This window comes from Cryptotermes secundus, unplaced genomic scaffold (assembly GCF_002891405.2).
Source record: "Cryptotermes secundus unplaced genomic scaffold, Csec_1.0 scaffold1339, whole genome shotgun sequence".
Classification (NCBI taxonomy): domain Eukaryota; kingdom Metazoa; phylum Arthropoda; class Insecta; order Blattodea; family Kalotermitidae; genus Cryptotermes; species Cryptotermes secundus.
In genome coordinates this window covers 526,478-545,332 of record NW_019731295.1, presented here as the reverse complement: position 1 = coordinate 545,332, position 18,855 = coordinate 526,478, and the positions used below count along the sequence as shown (strand labels likewise).

Here is an 18,855-nt window from a genome sequence, read left to right as displayed (position 1 = left end):
GCGCCCCACAGAAACAAGACCGTAACTGTCAAACGGTAATAATTAATATATGGTCATGAGCCCCAAATGGGGCTCGACACCAAGACTTACTGACTGACTGACTGACTGTCATTCGCGTGGCTTTGAGACTTGTTCAGTTTGTATTTGATCTTAGAACAGAAGAGTTCTTAACCGACAAGGGGCCAAGAACAGTTGAGCTCCGAGGTAAGACACTTCACCAAGATAGCGGAGCAGAAGTGTTGTAACACTGAAGGAGAAACGCCTAAAGGACGTTATAAATGGAGAATAACTAAGTTCGAGTATAAAAGTGACTGTCCAATAAAGGTATTTGTTCAAATCCGAGAACCCACACAATTTCTTGTCGCGTTTCCTGGCAAACACTCTAAAATATTAAGAAATTATAACAAACGTCGCCAACATTCATCACATTGAAATTATAGTAATTATGTTTAAAATAATAATAATAATCAATAAGTGGAGTGCAAGAGATATTTTACTAAAGGTGCCTAAAGCGGCCTCCGTAGTCTAGAGGTAACGTTGCCACCTCATGACTCGTGGTACGCGGGTTCAAACCCGGCAGAGGTCGTCGAATTTTTAAGGGCGGAAAAATTCAGGGAACAAGTCCTCTGGGAGGGACTTTAAGCCGTGTGTCCCGTGTCGTAGCTTTACGGCACGTAAAAGAACCTCATATCTCCAAAGGAGGTCACTGAGCCAAATTCAAGGACGTTTCCCGCCCAACAAGTAGTCTCTAACACCTCTGATAGATGGGGGAAGCATTATAGATACCGCCAAGCTAGTGGAGGCCGAACTCGCTGTCTCGGTCGGGACTGATGGTACGCACCAATATCGGTAAAATATAGAGACTGGTAGAATATCATAGAGGGAAGCACAATGGACCAAGACAGGTCTAAGTGCATGGGGAAACCCACCCTCTCCAATAACTAACTAAGGGTGCCTAAGCAGAATTTGTTTTCGAAGTAAAATATATAGGTGTTATTTGAGAAATTATGCGCTAAGAAAGGAAACTGGCAAGCCCTCGAAGTCCTTTTCGATAATCGCATGTTCTTTATATCTTAGATTACATCTTAGAGTAAATGAATACAATGCAAATCTGATCGAGAAACTGATACCACGTAAACAAAACCTACATGAAGTTCAAAAACACCAGAAAACAAAATGGGCCATATTCACATATTGCGGTAAACACGTAAGACAAATAATTAAGATATTAAAAAACACGCAACTTAGAATAGCTTTTCGTACGAAAAACACAATCAACAATACACTGAAACATCACACATAGATCGACAAATATAACAATAGTAGCATATATCAGATCAAATGCTTGGCTTGCCCCTTGAAATATATTTTTTGAGCTGGAAGAAAGTTTAATCCAAGATATAAAGAGCAAATTTAAGCCATTAGAAGTAATTGTAGTAAATTCGGTTATTCGAATCATATATTGCATATGGGACACACATATCGCACAGTAACGGACACTATGCACGTCATAAGGGTCGGAAAGAAGAGCAGATGCTTAGACACTTTACAAAAGTATCATATTTACAAAATATACAGGCACAATTTACAGATAAACGACGTACACATCTAAGCACATAACCCAATATATCAAACAGTACGTGAACTTTGCGATAGGTAGCAGTACATACACTACCTTGAAAGATATTTATAAGCGAGAGCAACTGCACTAGGGCCAGTATAAGGGAAGACAGCACTAAAAGCATACACAACAAAGAAAACGACACAAACTTACGTAAGTACAAAGAAATTTAACATCTGAACATATAGAGATAGCAGAAAGATAAAATTATACCAATATACATTACAGTGAAATAACCGCAAGACAAGATGCAATGGAAATACTCTACGAAAGAAACTAACAACAGAAACAACGATGTGCATAAGGGCACAGAAGACAAAATGTAGAGTGCAGTGGTCTCCTAATAAAAAAAATGTTGCCTGATGATGGTTCATGTGTGGCCGAAACACGTTGCCATAAGGAATGGGTGTATAAGTTCAATGATATTAGAAATTAATTAACAAACATTTCAGTGTTTTTATATAAGGTTATTTTTGCCTTATAGACGGCATGTGAAAATGATACCACAATACAACGGGATGCTGAAATATAATATTATGAGTAGTCATACTATCAGCATAAGGCCACCCCTAGCTCAAGCGGTTAGTCGCTGGCTTCTCACGGCGGCGGCCCGTGTTCGACCCCGGGTCTGGTCAAGTGGGATTTGTGGTGAACAAAGTGGCGACGGGGCGTGTCTTCTCCGAGTACTTCGGTTTCCCCTGCCAATCTTCATTCCACCAAATTCTCCATCATAATCACCCGGGGCAGGTACAATACGCCAATCAGTGGCCGCCGTGCCGAGTCGACCCAGCTGGACTCGATCCCCCACTAAGCGAATTTAAAAAGAAATACTATCAGCATATATAAGTACATGAATTGTACGGGGAAATTATTGCACTGTAACGCAAATATAAATTTTAACATAACATGTTTAAATACCAAAATACGTACAGATTAAATTCCAAATTAATAACGAAGGGATTAGAAAAACACTAACACAAACACAGAAAGCATTAAGAATGGAATAAAATTCGTATATAAAAATAAACAAATGTTAAACAGACATCCACTTACACAATGCAAATATTTGGCAACACACTTATATATACTCAAAGTAGTAATGCAGCAGAATTACTTCCAATTTGACCAAAACTATTATAAACAAACAGAATGGCTAGCCATGGGCGCCCCAACATCGGCAATACTAGCAAAGATCTTCATACAACATATGGAACATGAATATTTATATCGAATCCTGATAGCACATGAAATAGTTTCATATTGTATGTATGTTGACGACGTACTTATAATGTATGACCAAAACAAAAGAAACATAAAACGAAACTTTATAAATTTAATATCATACAACCATCCATAAGATTTACAATGGAAAAAGAAAAACACAAAAATAATTTATTTAGACATTAGTATACGCCGAAAGGATAAATAGTTAGAATTTTCAATATAGAGGAACCATCACAGACTGATATTATAATACCTAACAGCTCATGTCACCAATGCAAACATATTCTCTCAGGTATAAAACATCTGGTCAACCGTTACAAACATATCCAATCACTAGAATCAAAACTAACAGAAGAAAACACTGTAAGTTTAATGACATTTTAAAGTATTTAACAAACACTTTTAGTGTATTAAATATATCTTTAGTGTCTCTTTTATAAGGTTGTTGCATGATGGACGGTACACTTACGATCTAAAAGTGGTGCCACAATGCAACAGGATGCTGAACTATAATAAGTATTTTGGAACTTTCATACATACATACGTAAATACATACAAACATAACCTAAACACGTGAACGCTCTTATCTTACGGAAGTTATGTTCGACGTGTTCTTTCATTGTATTTATAGTAAGCAATATTAAAGTACAAATCAAGACGTAATAAATCTTAATTAGTACAAGAGCTATTACACAGGCCCCTTGTGCTTTAAATCGTACGTAATTTCAACTGACTGCCAGATGTCAAACATACCTCAGACAAAAACGTCGTTGTCGTCGTCGTCATCATTATCATCATCATCATCATCATCATCATCATCATCATCATCATGATCATCATCTGCTTCAAGGTAGATTTTTATTAGCCCATTCCATCTCAAAGACCATCTCCCCATCGCCTTCTTGGTCGTCCAACATTTCTTCTTCCGTCTGCTTGGTAATTCTCAACTTTTGGGTCGGTTTTTTGAGTCAGTTTTTAAGATATGATTATGGCACTTGCTCTTGTAGTCTTGCATTCTTTCTCCTACAGCATATGTTTATAATGGGTTCCGTATTATATTGCATGCTTGGTCTATAAGCGTATATTCATAGGCGCGCCTTTAAAAGCACGTTTTTAGCTTTTTCAATTTTCCTCCTTTCAGATATATTCAAAGCCCAGTTTTCACTTCCATACATGACCATATGAGCTGCTATTGCCTTATAAAATTAACTACGTGTGTCCTTTTCTCGTTTTATTTTTTAGCCTTCTGTGTATTTTCCACACATATATTGATATGTCGCAGACGAGGTAATAAAATGTTACGAATCTGGTAACGCGACAGATGTTTAATGGGTTTTAGATTAAAACTAAAAACAAACTCCGTGGCTTGAGTTCACAGGCGAACTATACCGACCGAACGACCGCCTCTTGTCGGCGAACTTAGTACCAACTTTTAGCGGAGAGAGAGTGTCGCGTGGTCAGCGCAAAGAATCCCCACGGCCGTTAAATTCGGTTTTCTAGACCGGAGCCGCTATTTCCTTGAAATAGCTCCTCATTCATCCTGACGAGGCTGAGTGGACCCCGTTCTAGACCCATAACTTCTCAGAAAATCTGTTAGAGCCTGGAATCGAACCCGGACGTCTGGATCTGTAGCCAGGAACTGTGATCACTAGACCCAAGATGCGGTCGGGTTTCAGATTATACGAATCGATTTACTGGATAATCTCACCAGGCGGAACTTCAGAAAATTATAACACACTCGAATTACTTTTAACTATAAGACTCAAAACAAGGTCTTCAACGTCTGTTGCTTGAACGATTTCTGCCTCTCGAAAGGACGCTCCTTCACTTCTGACTGCACTTCTGACTGCGCTTCTGCCCCCTCTTCTGACTACTGTATCTGGATCCTCGCTTCTGGCTTCTGAACTGGCACCCATTTATACCTGCTGGGCGGCTGGGTTAGCAGACACCTCCTTGAAGAGTTCTGGTTGTCATTTCCGTGGTAACAGTCTGCCTACGTACGCGTTGTCACGTGAACGCATTTACAATTTTCACCCAGACGACCTTGCATTCACTGCTCCCTGCTGTAGGAGAAACATGTTACGGAGCCGTTGGCTGGCAATGGACGCCCGCTGCGACTCCGATATACGGCTTTTAGGCGGCATTTCACAATAAGTTCTGAATTTCTTCCATTAATTTATAGTTTATTATAATTTTCCGTCTAAGTGGGTACTTACCTTCAAATGCAATAACGATATTTTCCTTGTTAAAATTTCCAGATTGTAGGTATTGTTATGGCTTGTAACTGATGAGTAGCAGTTTGTAAATCTCACTCAGGATCTCTTTTTTATTCTTTTTCTTTGCAATCTACATCATTACAGATGATTAAGTAAATGTGTTGTAGGTGGTTAGCTTACAAGGGGAACATCCAGAGATGTTTCTCCTACATATAGTCTATTTCATTGGTTGATGATGTCTTGGGGCCATGTTCTGTTCAGTCCTCTTGTCACTGGAGCGTCGGTGTACAGCACTTCTATTAATCCGTTGTCATGGTTTACAGTTTGGTTTTGTACCTTTCAGCCATTTTTAGTATTTCATTTTTGACGAAGGGTATATTTAGGTCGTTATGGGGTGTAAGGTTGCTCACTTACCATGGTGCGTCTGCAATTGCCCTTAGTGTATCACTCAGAATCTGAAAATATGATTTAGTAGTTAGCAAATATGGTTAGGGTTAAAACTGTTGAGCCTAATCTAAGATCTTATGCTAGCTGAATCTGCGTCCATATATACTTATAAAATTGGACATCTCTGCCTTGCATAAGGAACATTATTTAATATAATATTTGTATAATGATTAAATCATTGTCACAAATATTAAGAGAGTTTTCTAGGTATACTTATGTAATCTTGCTTTCACATAACATACAGGCCTATTCATTCCCAAATGCATGAGATATTCCGGTTCTCTTATGTCGATTGCCAATGAAAAAGATATTGTTGATGCAAATAAACTCTTAAGGAAGATGTACAGATAATAAACTGAATAGAGATACACGCTGACTTTTCTTGCTACATATGCTAATAAATAGTACATATATTACGCTACTCCCTTTTGCAACAACTCATTTAGAGTGTGTAGTTAAATAATCGCAGATCACAGTGACCGCGCGGTCTAAGTCACGAACTGTCTTCGCCGCTGGAACACTGGGACCGTGGGTTCGAATCACACTCGAGGCATGGATGTCTGTGTGTGTATAGGTAGGGACATTGCGATGGGCTGATCCCCCGCCCAAAAATCATACCGACTGTGTAAGATTAAGAAACTGAAAAGCAGCCGAGGTCCACAAAGGCTGTAGAGAAATACGAGTAGATGGATACTTCATAGTCCTCGCAATTAAAAAATATGTTTTGAGGGGTTATCGATGGATGCTGAAGACATTCCAGCGTTTCGACGTACATTGTAGTCAGCGTCTTCACGACATATGAGGTGGCAGGGCGACGAACGTCTTTGTATTGGCCTTTGGACATCTGCGCATTAAATCAAGGCCTCTAAAACCTAAGGACTATATTGTCAAATGTTAATTCTCATGCCGCTAAGGGGGTGAAGTGTCGGTAGAACTGATAGATACGAACAGATTTAGTTTTAATATTATAGCGCATGGAGCCGATTCTAGGCAGCGGCTCGGTAAACACGCTCCCGTGGCAACGAATATGCGTTCAACAATAGAGGTACTGTTGGAAACTATGTTTCCTACTCGGTCCTTGCAAAGGGGTCATAAGGAGGACAGTTGAAGCAAGAATACACAGCTGGAAGGGAGCCAACTTTCAGAGGGGTCTTGAGCACTGAAGCTGAGGAATAACCACTGTTAGAAGCCGTTGCCAGGCAACTACGAGTGAAGACACTGCGGGCTGGAAAAACTTAGCTTGATTTGGTATAGTGAAAAAATCAGCGATTGCGCAATAATTAAGTGTAATTATGACGATTATGTTAAAAGGGTCAATAAATCCAATGCCCATTCCAAACCCCGTCGATAGTCACACATGTACATGACAATATAGAGCGATATGTGCGGTGAAGACTAATGTGGATTACAGCATCAAAGCAGACACTGCAATACTCACAGTTTGGAGGCGTAGAAATTCTTGGAGCCCGAAAAATAAACGCGGAGAAGTGAAATACATCTGGATATTTCTTATCAATAGCGAACGGTTCATGACGTTGATGGCGATGGTAATATTTTCTGAAGAAATACAGAGATGCGTGCGACGAAACACTTGTGGGGAATTTTTTCTCTATGATTATATTTTGTTTTATTCTGTTGGATTTTCGTTACATGTAAGAAAGAAATTTAGTGGACAGATAAAAATGAAAATGTAGGTATCAAAATTTATTTTATGACACGGCTTTTTTTTCTTTTTCAAATTTGCAGTAATTAAAATTCGTCAAATGATTTGGAAGACGGAAAATCTGGACTAACATGCTATCTCCATTGTGTTTCCAGAAACAGAATGTCACATAAAAGTCCTCGTGCCCGAAGGTATGAATAGATTAGATCCCTTTATCACTACAGAGCGTTGCAACGTATGGCGGAATAGTAGTTCTAATTTTCTGTATGTTTTCAGGGAGCAGCGTCAGTCATTGTGAATCAACACATTTTCCTTCACCATGATAACGCAAAAGAAATAAAACTTTGCAATAGTTTGGATCGTACGAATTGACAACTTGTGCTCAGAGAATAAGCGAAGGCGAATAAAATTCTTCTTTATCTCTCTATCTCTCTCTCTCTCTTCCTCTATGTCTGTACAGCATCTTGGACCTTGGCCGCTTTTTCAGTTTCTTAATCCTATACGCAGTCGGTATGACTCTTTGGACGGGAGATCAGCCCGTCGCAAGATGGAGATGCTTGAAGTGGAATTGGAACCCACACTCCAGTGCTGAGCGGGCAAAGACGGTTCATGCCTCAGGCCGCGCGGCCACTGTGATCAGCGAAATCTTATCTTCAGCACTCCTGAAATGGAATACGTCATTAGTAGTATGTAATTGGTCCTTGAGCTCTTAAGTTCGCTCACAAAGAAATAATGCTGCTGCTGCTGCTACTTTTTTCCCCTTGGCACTACAGCCCCAGTGGGCCTAGGCCTACCTCCATGAACTTCTCCGTTCACTTCGGTTTTTCTAGATCTTACACATTCGGTAGGACTCATTGGGCGAGTGATCAGCTAGTCGCAAGGCCTCTACCTGTAGACAAACACAGAAAAACGCACACAAATATCCATGCCCTGAGTGGGATTGGAACCCACGATCCCGGCTTCCGAGCGAGCGAAGACAGTGCATGCCTTAGACCGCTCGGCTACCGTGACCGGCACTACTACTACTACTACTAAAATAATAATAACATTGCTCTTGAAGGAAGTTTTCAACTGATGATTATAGTTGTCTGGGTGCAGGATTCATCTGGAGATAGATTCATCCGAAACGCCGGTGACTAGCTACCACCCTACACTGCGTGACATCCCGTATTGCAGCAATTTTTACAGTAAGAACCTGAATTGTTGCAATTACCCAATACTTTAAATCCAACATATAAGCAGTAAACTGTTTCCAGTGCCATCTTGCGGGAGAACTATTACTATAATTCGGTGTGGGAAACAGAAATAAAAGGTTTGACTACGCACGGTTCTGCCGCAGGCACTGAAATCCATCAAAAGAGCATCGCCTGTGCGCTGACGCGCATCTGTTGACCAAGCACAAGGACAGAAAAGTGGCTTATAGTTCAGCTATCCGCGTGACATTTCGTCACCTTCCAATAATGGAAAAATGTCGTTTTGCTCCTACAAAATAATTACAAGGAAATTAATTTAGTGGTCCATTACGTTATAATTGCCTCTCGGCCTCCTTGTTTCTAGCTGTATCCATTCCGATGTGTAATAAACCTCACGCACGATTTCCAGTGTCCTTGAATTATTAAACTGATAGAGCTATCTCCTTCTACGGCCTTAGCAAGTCCGCATCTAGCAGGCTGCTTTGCTTTATATCATTTATTGCTCTATTTTTATTTGGAATATTGCTTAGCGCTGTCCACTGAAATTGCACAAACAAGTGTTCTTCATGGCGAATGACTTGCATTCTTGTTTTTGCAGCACTGTTATTTTTAGGCCTGTTGGAACATTAACACTCACCGTCAAGTAACATGGAGTAGTGCATCCCCAACAATCGCGGTTTCGGTGAACATATTTTCTCTGCCCTTACTGTCTTCAGATCTCCAGATCGGGTCTCGTAACGGTAAGTACAAGTGAAATACTCCTTTGCTGTAATCATGTCATGATGGTGTAAGGAGGAGTGGAGGCACTGTTCTGCGCATTCTCACTCTCGAAGAAGGTGGTAATGACATCTACCTCAATAGAGCATAACCTTTCCTGACATGCTGATAGTTGTTTGACTAGTCAATGCAACTCGAGAACATTTTTAAACCCAAAGTTTGTTTAACGTTACCGTTCCCTGTCCTGAACCAGATAAATCCACACTCTCCTATAAGAATTCTTGAAGATACGGAAGAAGATGTTCTGAATGCTCTCGTCAGATTCGCTCGGATACTTATTACTCATTATAATATATTTGCCATGTACTTTTTTTTACCTTTTTTGACGAAGAATATTTAGGCTATACGAGAAGGGAAGAGAATTATTCAGCAGTTCAGTGACTTAGTTAGTTTGTTAATTTGTTAATATGTTACTCCGCTAGTTATGTTCATATCATATTGTCATGCAAGTGCTCGTTTGTGTTTGCGCATTCTGAATGATGTTAATTAATAACTTTAGAATAGCAAATATAGAGAATTGTATTGTCACATGTATTAGTGACTAAGGACGTGGGTTTGGATCAGTGAATCGATTTATTGGCTATTCACTAGTCGTAATTATAGCACTTTCAAGATTACCGGAATCATAACACATAAATAAAATCTGCTGTATCTGCTGACACTATTCGGTACTAGGTAACATCTAAAAAAATGACTATTCCTCTGCAAAGTTATCCCTTCCGTTTCCTGGCAACGGATTTTAATATAGGAACTATGACTGTCACACTCCAGATATCACTACACTATAGCACACATAAGTCTTCAAATCACACGTTAAGCCTTCACAGGCCGACTTCTAATTCTACTACAAACTGACTCTTAAATTCCCTGAACTAGACTTGCTTCCAAGTCCAAGCCCAAGTCACATTGCAACTAACGGCCAGTCAGTCAGTAAGTCTTGGTGTCGAGTCCCATCTGGGGCTCATGACCAGATATTTATTACTGTTTGGCATTTACGGTCTTGTTTTTTGTGGGGCTCCCTCTCTGACGAGAAGACGGGGTCTGCCTTTTGTATATGCTGCTGGTCCTTGCCAGTGCAGTCTTTCTAGGGTCTGAGTCCCTTGGGACTCGCGACCATATTTTACTGTCTCTGATTTGAGACTTCCCTTTTCGTCGCCTCCTACTACTCGCAGGGTCACGGTGGAGGTATTCGACCCCACCTCCAAACGGGGGTAGACTTGCTTCTGAATTCACTTCTCTTATAAGCACTCTGTACCGACCCCACGGAAAACATAGTCAACATTTTTGATGACGTCACCGTATTGCATAGTACGGTCCGATGTGCGGAAATATGTTTACCAAGCCGTTGCCTAGAAATGGATTGCATAAACCCGTTGTTCTATTGTTGCTTGGCGCAAACCACATAAACAGTTTACCCTATAATGTTGCATGTTGGGAACTGTTTACTGAGCCATGCCTGGCAAAGCTTTGATCAAATATATTAAACTATGTATATACTAGTCATCTTCTGCGATATGACACGATTTAGTCTCAGGCTGTTTTTCTACTGAATAGAAGGAACATATTTGCTCAGCTTTCAGTGTATCCTGAAGATGAAAGCAGCAGGTTCCTCCGAAGTCAGGGAACCACAACCTGTGTATTTTTTACTAGATTCTAAAGCGTTCTGACGATGGTGTATAACACTCAGAATTACTAGGTTTCCGGGCTTTGTCCATCGTCCAGTATTCTAGAAACCAGAGAACACAAAGTTTCGGAAACTGGATCTGTATCAGTCCTCAGGTGAGGGGGAAGACACCTACTCTGTTTTGTGGTTAATGTCAAAACTCATTTGTCTCTTTTGAATCTGTCTTCAAACTCAAGTCAACAGGGGGCAGAAGGGTGTGGTGCGGTCAATACCCAAAACCTGTAAATGGTTTGTAAAACAACTGAGCATAGAGAGCGGCAAGGTGCAGTAGCTGTGTCAACTACACGGGACATACCGGGTTTGAATCTCGGTCGGGTCCTCGTGCTACCATTTAAAGGATGACCTCAATTCTGGCAAACGAAATGAATATTAATTCATTTTATGACTGACATTTCTAAATCAAGTAAGATAAAATACTATACTATGAGTTTCAGAGGTCAGAATAATATAAACATGACCGGTCGTGGCATTCTTGCAAATTCAGGAATGTCAAGTTAACTGCATCTGGATGTACACTGCTTTGAGAAAAGTCATATCCAGTCTTTCCACATTCCCATACCTGCCAACATTTGACCCCAAACAAAGCATTCAGTTAAATAAGCTGGAATGAATTAAGAGAAGTGATCGTTATTTGCATTTCCGAAACTTATGCAATTTTTTTATGGATTTACTTCGGTTCATATCTTCATAGGGATAATGGAGTGCATGGTCTCCACTTTTGGAAAGAAACGTGGAGTAATGACAGTTTTTCTGATTTTGTCTATTGTACTGAACTATCTGCACGTACTTGAAAGTGTGAGGCTTCACGTATTTAGCGTGTAGACCCGTTGAAGGGTAACGTTCGCGAAAAACACCCGTTGTTAAGGCAACAGAGTCAAAACGTAACATTAATAAGTAACATTTTCACGTTGCAGGTATACACAAAATATAGGAATAACGACTCCCATAGCGAACGATGGATATAATACGCGAGTTTTAAATACAACGTTTAAGATGATAAATCTTAACAAAAATTTTAATATATAAATTTTATTACAGTACATGACGAATATACATTTTAAATCATTTTATAAACGAAACATGATGGCGAGCATTGCAGTAGTTTAACGTAAATAACACACCTGAGGATGGCACAGTGATGCCGAAACATGTAGTGAAGTGACAAGTGAGATTGTGTGCACTACAAGACGGTCAATACATGCACATCATGAACAGCGCCTTAATAATTTGGGTTACGCAACCCGTGTTGTCTACAAGGTCCGTGCCCAGGAGTTATAAGGAAGACAATCTGGGCAACGTACCTCAGATGTGAGAGAGTTGGAAGGGAGAGACCGTTCCGAGAGAGCTTCAGCATGGATGCTGAAAAATATCCACTTTTAGAAACCGTTACCAGGAAACGTCTAGTGAAGAGACAGCAGCCTGGAAAAGACCCCGTCGATAGTCATACATACACGTGAAAGTATTTTGTCCAATGCCAGATTTAAACTGCAGTTAAAATTAATTTAAAACACAGAGTACAGAAAAGTGGTGATGTACGTAGTACACTCCTGCACTCAGGTTACTGGGATTCTGTTTTAGTGAATGTGACTGTGAATCCTGTTTCGTTGGGAACAGGTTCCTCAAGTGGCAACCTTCCGTTAAGTTTTCAGAACCAAAATTGTGTATCCACGTCTAATACTCCCTGTAATCCCTCATCTCATCCTCCTTCAAATAAGCACTAGAATGATAGAAGGCGATTAATACCGATTATGAGCTGCCTATTAGGCTGATTTCTCCGGTCTTACTCGTGTCCATATATTCCCATCAACGATCTGTCTTCGGGCGCCCTCAAAGGCATAACAGTTCTCTATTTTCATAAAATCCGAAGGCTCATCACTGTGCGGTATCTGAAATTCTCAATGCGCCAACTAAGTTTTATGTGATCCTACGTCGTATAGTGTGGTAGATCGTGATCAGTATTTCCTATGAACCTACTGCCTCCATCCTCAGGGTACAAGACACTACTCTGACTATGAAAGCAGTCTATTCCTTCGAAGCAGATATCCATCTACCAAACTACACGGTCTCACAGCCCAGAAGACAGTAGTATTCATCACTCATCACTGTGTTTATGAAATGCTGCTGTTGGGTCCTATCTTGGGCCAGTTCTATCCAGTACATGTACAGCAACAAAAACCATGTTGATGATTCGTAACTCTCCACTTAGCTGTCAACGGATGAAAATAAATCAGACAATAATTAGAGCTCTGAAGCACACTTTAATTGTCTGCCGGGTGGAAACATTAATTCATCCTTACTCTGAAATTTTCTTCCATTTTTTTATGGCATAAGACAGACGGACAGGTACGTAACAATGCGTTGGTTCGATCTACGTTGTGATTTCACGCCCCAGTCTGAGCCCCAGGCTAGAGAGAGAGGACTCATGCAGTCCACGCCCTGCCCTGTCCGCAGGCCTAGATAGATCTCGGGGTTTCTCTTGGGCACGACGAAGCACACACTGACCACTCAGCAGGACCACGTACACCAGGGATGACCAAACCTACATACTTCCGTTTGTCATAATTCATGTACTCCTGTCCGCCTTTATCAGGCTAATCTGACTAAATCTATTTTTTTTTTCCTTTTCATTCTGCCCAGACAAATAGAGTCATTATATCTGAAGAGAGCAAGGGAAAATTTTGCCCCTCATTTTTCTGACTTTAATATTAATAATCGGGGTAAGCAGTAGCTTAGTTTGCTGAGGCACTATGCTACATACCGGAAGGTCGCGGGTTCGAGTCCCGATCAGGTGTATCTCTTTTTCAATTTACCTAATCCTTCCAGCCGCATTAAGGCCCTGGAGTCTACTCAGCCTCTAACAGAAATGAGTACTAGGAATCTTCCTGGGGGGTAAAGGGCGGCCGGCGCTTAAGGCTGACAGCCTTACCGCCATCTTTGAGTCGATTGTCTAGATGATGTGGGACCCTCAACATCTCACAACCCTATGGGTCTCCATGGCCTGTTACAGGGACAGCTTTCTTTCCCTTTACCTTTAATATTAATAATCACCATCCCACTGGATTCTAAATAGTTCTCAGTTCGAAAAAGCTTTGTAATCTTTAAGGGATGCATTCTGTTATGTGGTAGTACTATATATGAGTTTTGTTTCTTCTTCTCAAACACAACAATACACCGCTGTCCAAAAAGTATCCGACTCTAAGTTTTTCCGCTGTAAGTAATGGCCAAAGGGGTTGGGAAACTGAGCGTAGTGGTAGAAGGGACTTTCATGCGCATGCGTGATTTTTTGCTGACTCGCAACACTGCCGGATGCGTCTGTGGCAATGTTGCGACATTGTACGACCAATAAACTCAGTTATGCACAGTGAAATGTGAGCGAGTTGTTTGGTATATTGATGTTTGATAAGAGAAACAAAACTCATACACAGTGAAAGGACTTTCTTTTGGAAAATCATCCGGGACATCAACTATCCTGAGATTTTTGTGGTTTTCCTCAGCCATTCCAGAAAAATCCGGGATTATAAACTTTCCTTTCCTTTCCATATACTTGACAGCTTCGATAACAAACCACGTGTCTATCTATGTCTCTACAGCCCTTGTGGACCTTGGCCGCTTTTTGTGTTTCTTAATCTATACACAGTCGATAGGACTGCTCTGACGGGGGATCAGCCCATCGCAGATAAACCACAAATACAATGATAAATTAATGCTCTTGAACACTTTACTGAGGAGGAAAAACCTAATACTTTTAGATGTACGAGTAATTAAGAGTATATTGCAAGCAATCATAATTTTTGTAAACTTAAAAAAACAGTACCTCTTTGATTCATATTTTATTTTCTACATAATCTCAAAATATAATCAAATATACTGGAAAATGTTTCGAACTATAGCTAAATGTCTCAAATATTGACACTTCATATAATGGGCCAAATTTTGGAATGATAAACCGCTCCTCCGGCGATGTTATCAAGTCTCTGTTTGGTGCTGGTGTAAAGTAAGGACCGCAGTGCAGGTATATGGACTAAGTCGCTTTTACCAAATATCTTTTGTAGATACTTTGTAGGAAGGGTTGTTAATGTAATTACACAGGCTGCGCCATAGCACAAGGGTTAGTCGCTGGCTTACCATCACGGCGGCTCGGGTTCGATCCCGGGTGTGGTCAAGTGGGATTTGTGGGGGACAAAGTTGCGCTGGGGATGGTTTTCTCCGAGTACTTTGGTTTCCCGTGCCAATCTTTATTCCACCAATTGCTCCACAATCACCCTCACCTATCATCTGGTGCTGGTACAATAGGCCAGAAGTGGCCGCAGTACAAGGGACTTAGTCCCACCCCACTAGCAATAAAAAGAAATAACAACAATGCAATTACACAGTGACACTCCTACATGTGCTTTACAAACCGCCTCAGCTCTGTATGATACTGACGACGAGGCGTCTTAAAAGGACGTTCAATAGGCTCTGAGCACGAAATTAAGTATTATTTTTTTATTGCTAGTGTGGTGGGACTAAGTCCCTTGTACTGCGGCCACTTCTGGCCTCTCTTTATGGTCTTCCTGCATGTTTTAATACCTGCTGGATCGTGTTTCAGAAAGGTTTTTGAGACTACTAACATTGCTTTCTTTCCGATTTTTATTTTTATTGTTTGCATTCTGTTTCGTGAATACAACCAACAATATTACTTTTACCAATTCAGCCGTTAACGCAACAAATGTTTCTTAATTTAAACCGCACTACATGTTTTGACCCTTGATGTGTCATCTTCAGCTGCTCTTAGTTAGACGTCTAATTATTGAATTGTAGCGCATGAACTTGTTTGCATATTTCTTATAATTGTATTAGTGTTAAATACTATATTCCTAGTTTACATACATAAGCCATAAGGTGGCTATATTCTATGTCTACCTCTTACTGTTTACTTATACACTGCTTAGTGTATATTGAATTAAATTGGGGTTAGGTATGAGTTTTGTGTAAATTTTTTTTTAATTGAGTTAAAATTTATTTAAAATGTATTTAAAATATAAACGTGTGATGAGCTGTAATCGGCTTCGTGTCATCTTACTTATCTTCGTGACAGCCTATTCCAAAATTCTACTATATTAGTTGCTTTAAACCGTTTAAAATTTCGCTTAGTGTGGGGTGGAGTCCAGCTGGGTCCACTTGGCACGGCGGCCACTGATTGGCCTATTATACCTGGCCCGAATGATTATGATGATGGAGAATTTGGTGGAATGAAGATTGGCAGGGGAAACCGAAATACTCTGAAAAATCCCGCCCCAGCGCCACTTTGTCCACCACAAATCCCACTTGACCAGACCCGGGATCGAACCCGGGCCGCCGTGGTGGGAAGCCAGGGACTAACCGCTTCAGCTATGGCGCGGCCCTGCTTTAAACCGTTACGTTGTTGTTACAGTACTATGTTCTGATCCACAGAGAGCGAAATGGAATTTATTTCTTCTTCGGTATGCCGCTAGTTAAAGTTGTTCCTGTATTCAGTGTAGCTTACGTGGTCTACTTCTGCTGTGTAGTCTATACTCTTATTCTCTAACTGCCTGTATTTTGTCTTGCAGTAGCATGCTACATGCAGTTCTTTTTTCAGTGCCTTTATTTTGTTTATTATCAATAGGGAGTAATCTGACTGCGCACTTCTGTTGTTCTGGTGCTTGATCAAGCCTTCTACTAATCATTCTTTGAGATCCGTGACAATGGCTGTTTCTTAATATTGCAGCCCTCTGGAATGGAGTTGATTTTATGTACCAGCATTATGTTGTGCAATGTCGGTTCGTATATTTCATATGCACTATACAGTATTTCCAGCAGTACTGCGTTCTTCATGTCATGAGGAAAGCTCAATCATTGAGCTGAGCTCTCCTCAAGAAGCCGCCAATTGTGCAGCTACTAAAAAATTTCCTAGCACTTTATGGAACTCGAAGGTTCATTACCGTGTACACAAGGGCACTCCACTGGTCCCTATCCTGAGCCAGATCAACTCAATCCACACCACACCATCCCATTACTCTAAGCTATGTCCTAATATTACCCACCCACCTACGTCTTGGTCTTCCTAGTGGTCTCTTCCTTCTGACTTTCCGACCAATATCCTATATGGATTCTTCTACACCCCATTCAAGGCTCTTCAAGAGCCCCCGGTACCCTCTGGATAGGAGGTTTGTTGGCCCTCTTAAAGTCATTTATTCCTTTATAGAGATCTCGAATGTTCTTGTTCTTACTGCTCTTTGCAAGCTCGTCAATTTTGTCTTTCAGATATCCCCTCTTTTTTTCCTGAAATGCCTGCTGGTTTCACGTCTTATATTGTTCAGATTATCCCTATTTATTTCGCTTGGATCCTGTAAACATTGCAACTTGGCTTGTTTTCTTTGGTCTACTAATTTTGAGCATCCTTCATCGACCCATGGCTTATGCTTCTTCGGTTCATAATAACCTGGACCCTCCTTGGCAGACATTTTTATATTCTCTCTAATAGTTTCCCAAGATTTATTAACACCCACCCCAGTATCTGAGTTTTCCAGAGCTGCGAACCTACTTCAGGTTTCAACACAAGACTGCCCTTTACCCTCTACATCGTTTAATTTCTTGAAATTGAACCTCTTCTGTGCGTTGTTTGTTTGCTCACTGCCAGTTTTCCCTAACCTTTGCCACCACCAAGTAGTGGTCAGTATCACAATCTGCTGCCCTGAATGATCGGACATCAAATATACTTGAATGCCGTCTCCTGTCTATCAAAATAAGATCAATTTGGTTGTGCGTCTTCCCATCAGATGATGACCAAAAAAATTTATGAATGTTACGATGAGGCAACATTGTACTTTTGACAATAAGATGTTTGGAGGTGGCAAAGTTTACAACTCTGAACCATTATTATTACTAATTACTGTTATTATTATTAATTACTAATTTATTTCCCAATTCTTGGTTTCAAAATATCTTCCTTACCTACTTTGGCACTGAAAACTCCTAACAAAATTTTCGTACTGTAATTGGGGAATTTATCGAATACATATTCTACTTCTTCGCAGAATCTATCCTTCATATCATTAATTTTATCTTCTGTTGTGGTATGAATATTCAGAACAATGATATCACACCAGCGACCTCGTAGTGTTATGTATGACATCCTATCACTAATTAACACTACCCCCTTAACTGCTGATAGGATTCTCTTATGTACAAAAAGAATTTGTACCTAATTCACGATTCTCATTCCTTTCCATAGAAAAATGTATATTCTCCTGCTGGTGCGATACCACCTCCGTCCCATTTGACCTCCTGTACTCCCACTAAATATAACTTATATTTTGAGATTTCTTCCGCCACTGCCCTGAGCGAACCTGCCCTACACATACTTCTAACATTCCAAGTGCCAAATCTCATATCCATTTTCTTTCGCTCAGGTCGTTCATCCAAGGAATCTGTCCAGGTCCAAGGCATTTTGTGATCTTTCGCAACAAGCTTACTGTTTATGGTGAGGAGTTGTTAGCCCCACGCCCAACACCCAAGCTTGAGGACTAGCCCTTGTCGTCTGCACGCGACTGCTTATTCAATATACTCGCAGCTACCCTCCATATCTCGAGGATGTCTCCTCCAACCGCAACCTGAGGACGCGCCGTGCCGTTGCGACTAAGGACTCACCTAACATGGCATAACGAAAGAATCTCTTTTATTTTATTATTATTATATGCTGGGGTCATGCGATAGCGCAGTTGGTTTGAGGAATTATGCACAAACTGGAGTGCCGTGGGTTCAATTTCCGATGAGGTCATTGCATTTATCTAATCCTTCGAGACGCACTCTGGCCCTGGAGTCGACTCCGCCTCTGTCAGAAATGAGTACCAGAAATCATCCTGGGAGTAAAGAGCGGCCGGTGCTCAAGGCTGACAACCTCCCCGCCATATGTGAGCCGACTGTCTAGAAAATGTGACAGCCTCGACGTTTCACAACCCTATGGGCCTGTACTCTCTGTTAAAGAGATAGCTCTTTTTTACTGCAGTCATTATATGCTGAGTTATCAA

The 18,855-nt window shown here is 40.7% G+C and overlaps 1 long non-coding RNA gene across 2 annotated transcripts in view; it reads left to right on the top strand.

Moving 5' to 3' along the window:
- Positions 1-1,730: 1,730 nt before the first annotated feature.
- LOC111866978 overlaps positions 1,731-18,855 on the top strand; it is a 200,462-nt gene continuing 183,337 nt past the window's right edge. For both annotated transcript variants that reach the window (XR_004513284.1, XR_002843256.2), the window contains exons 1-2: positions 1,731-1,774; positions 8,963-9,104. This is a non-coding gene — a long non-coding RNA (uncharacterized LOC111866978). The remainder of the gene's footprint in view (positions 1,775-8,962; positions 9,105-18,855) is intronic.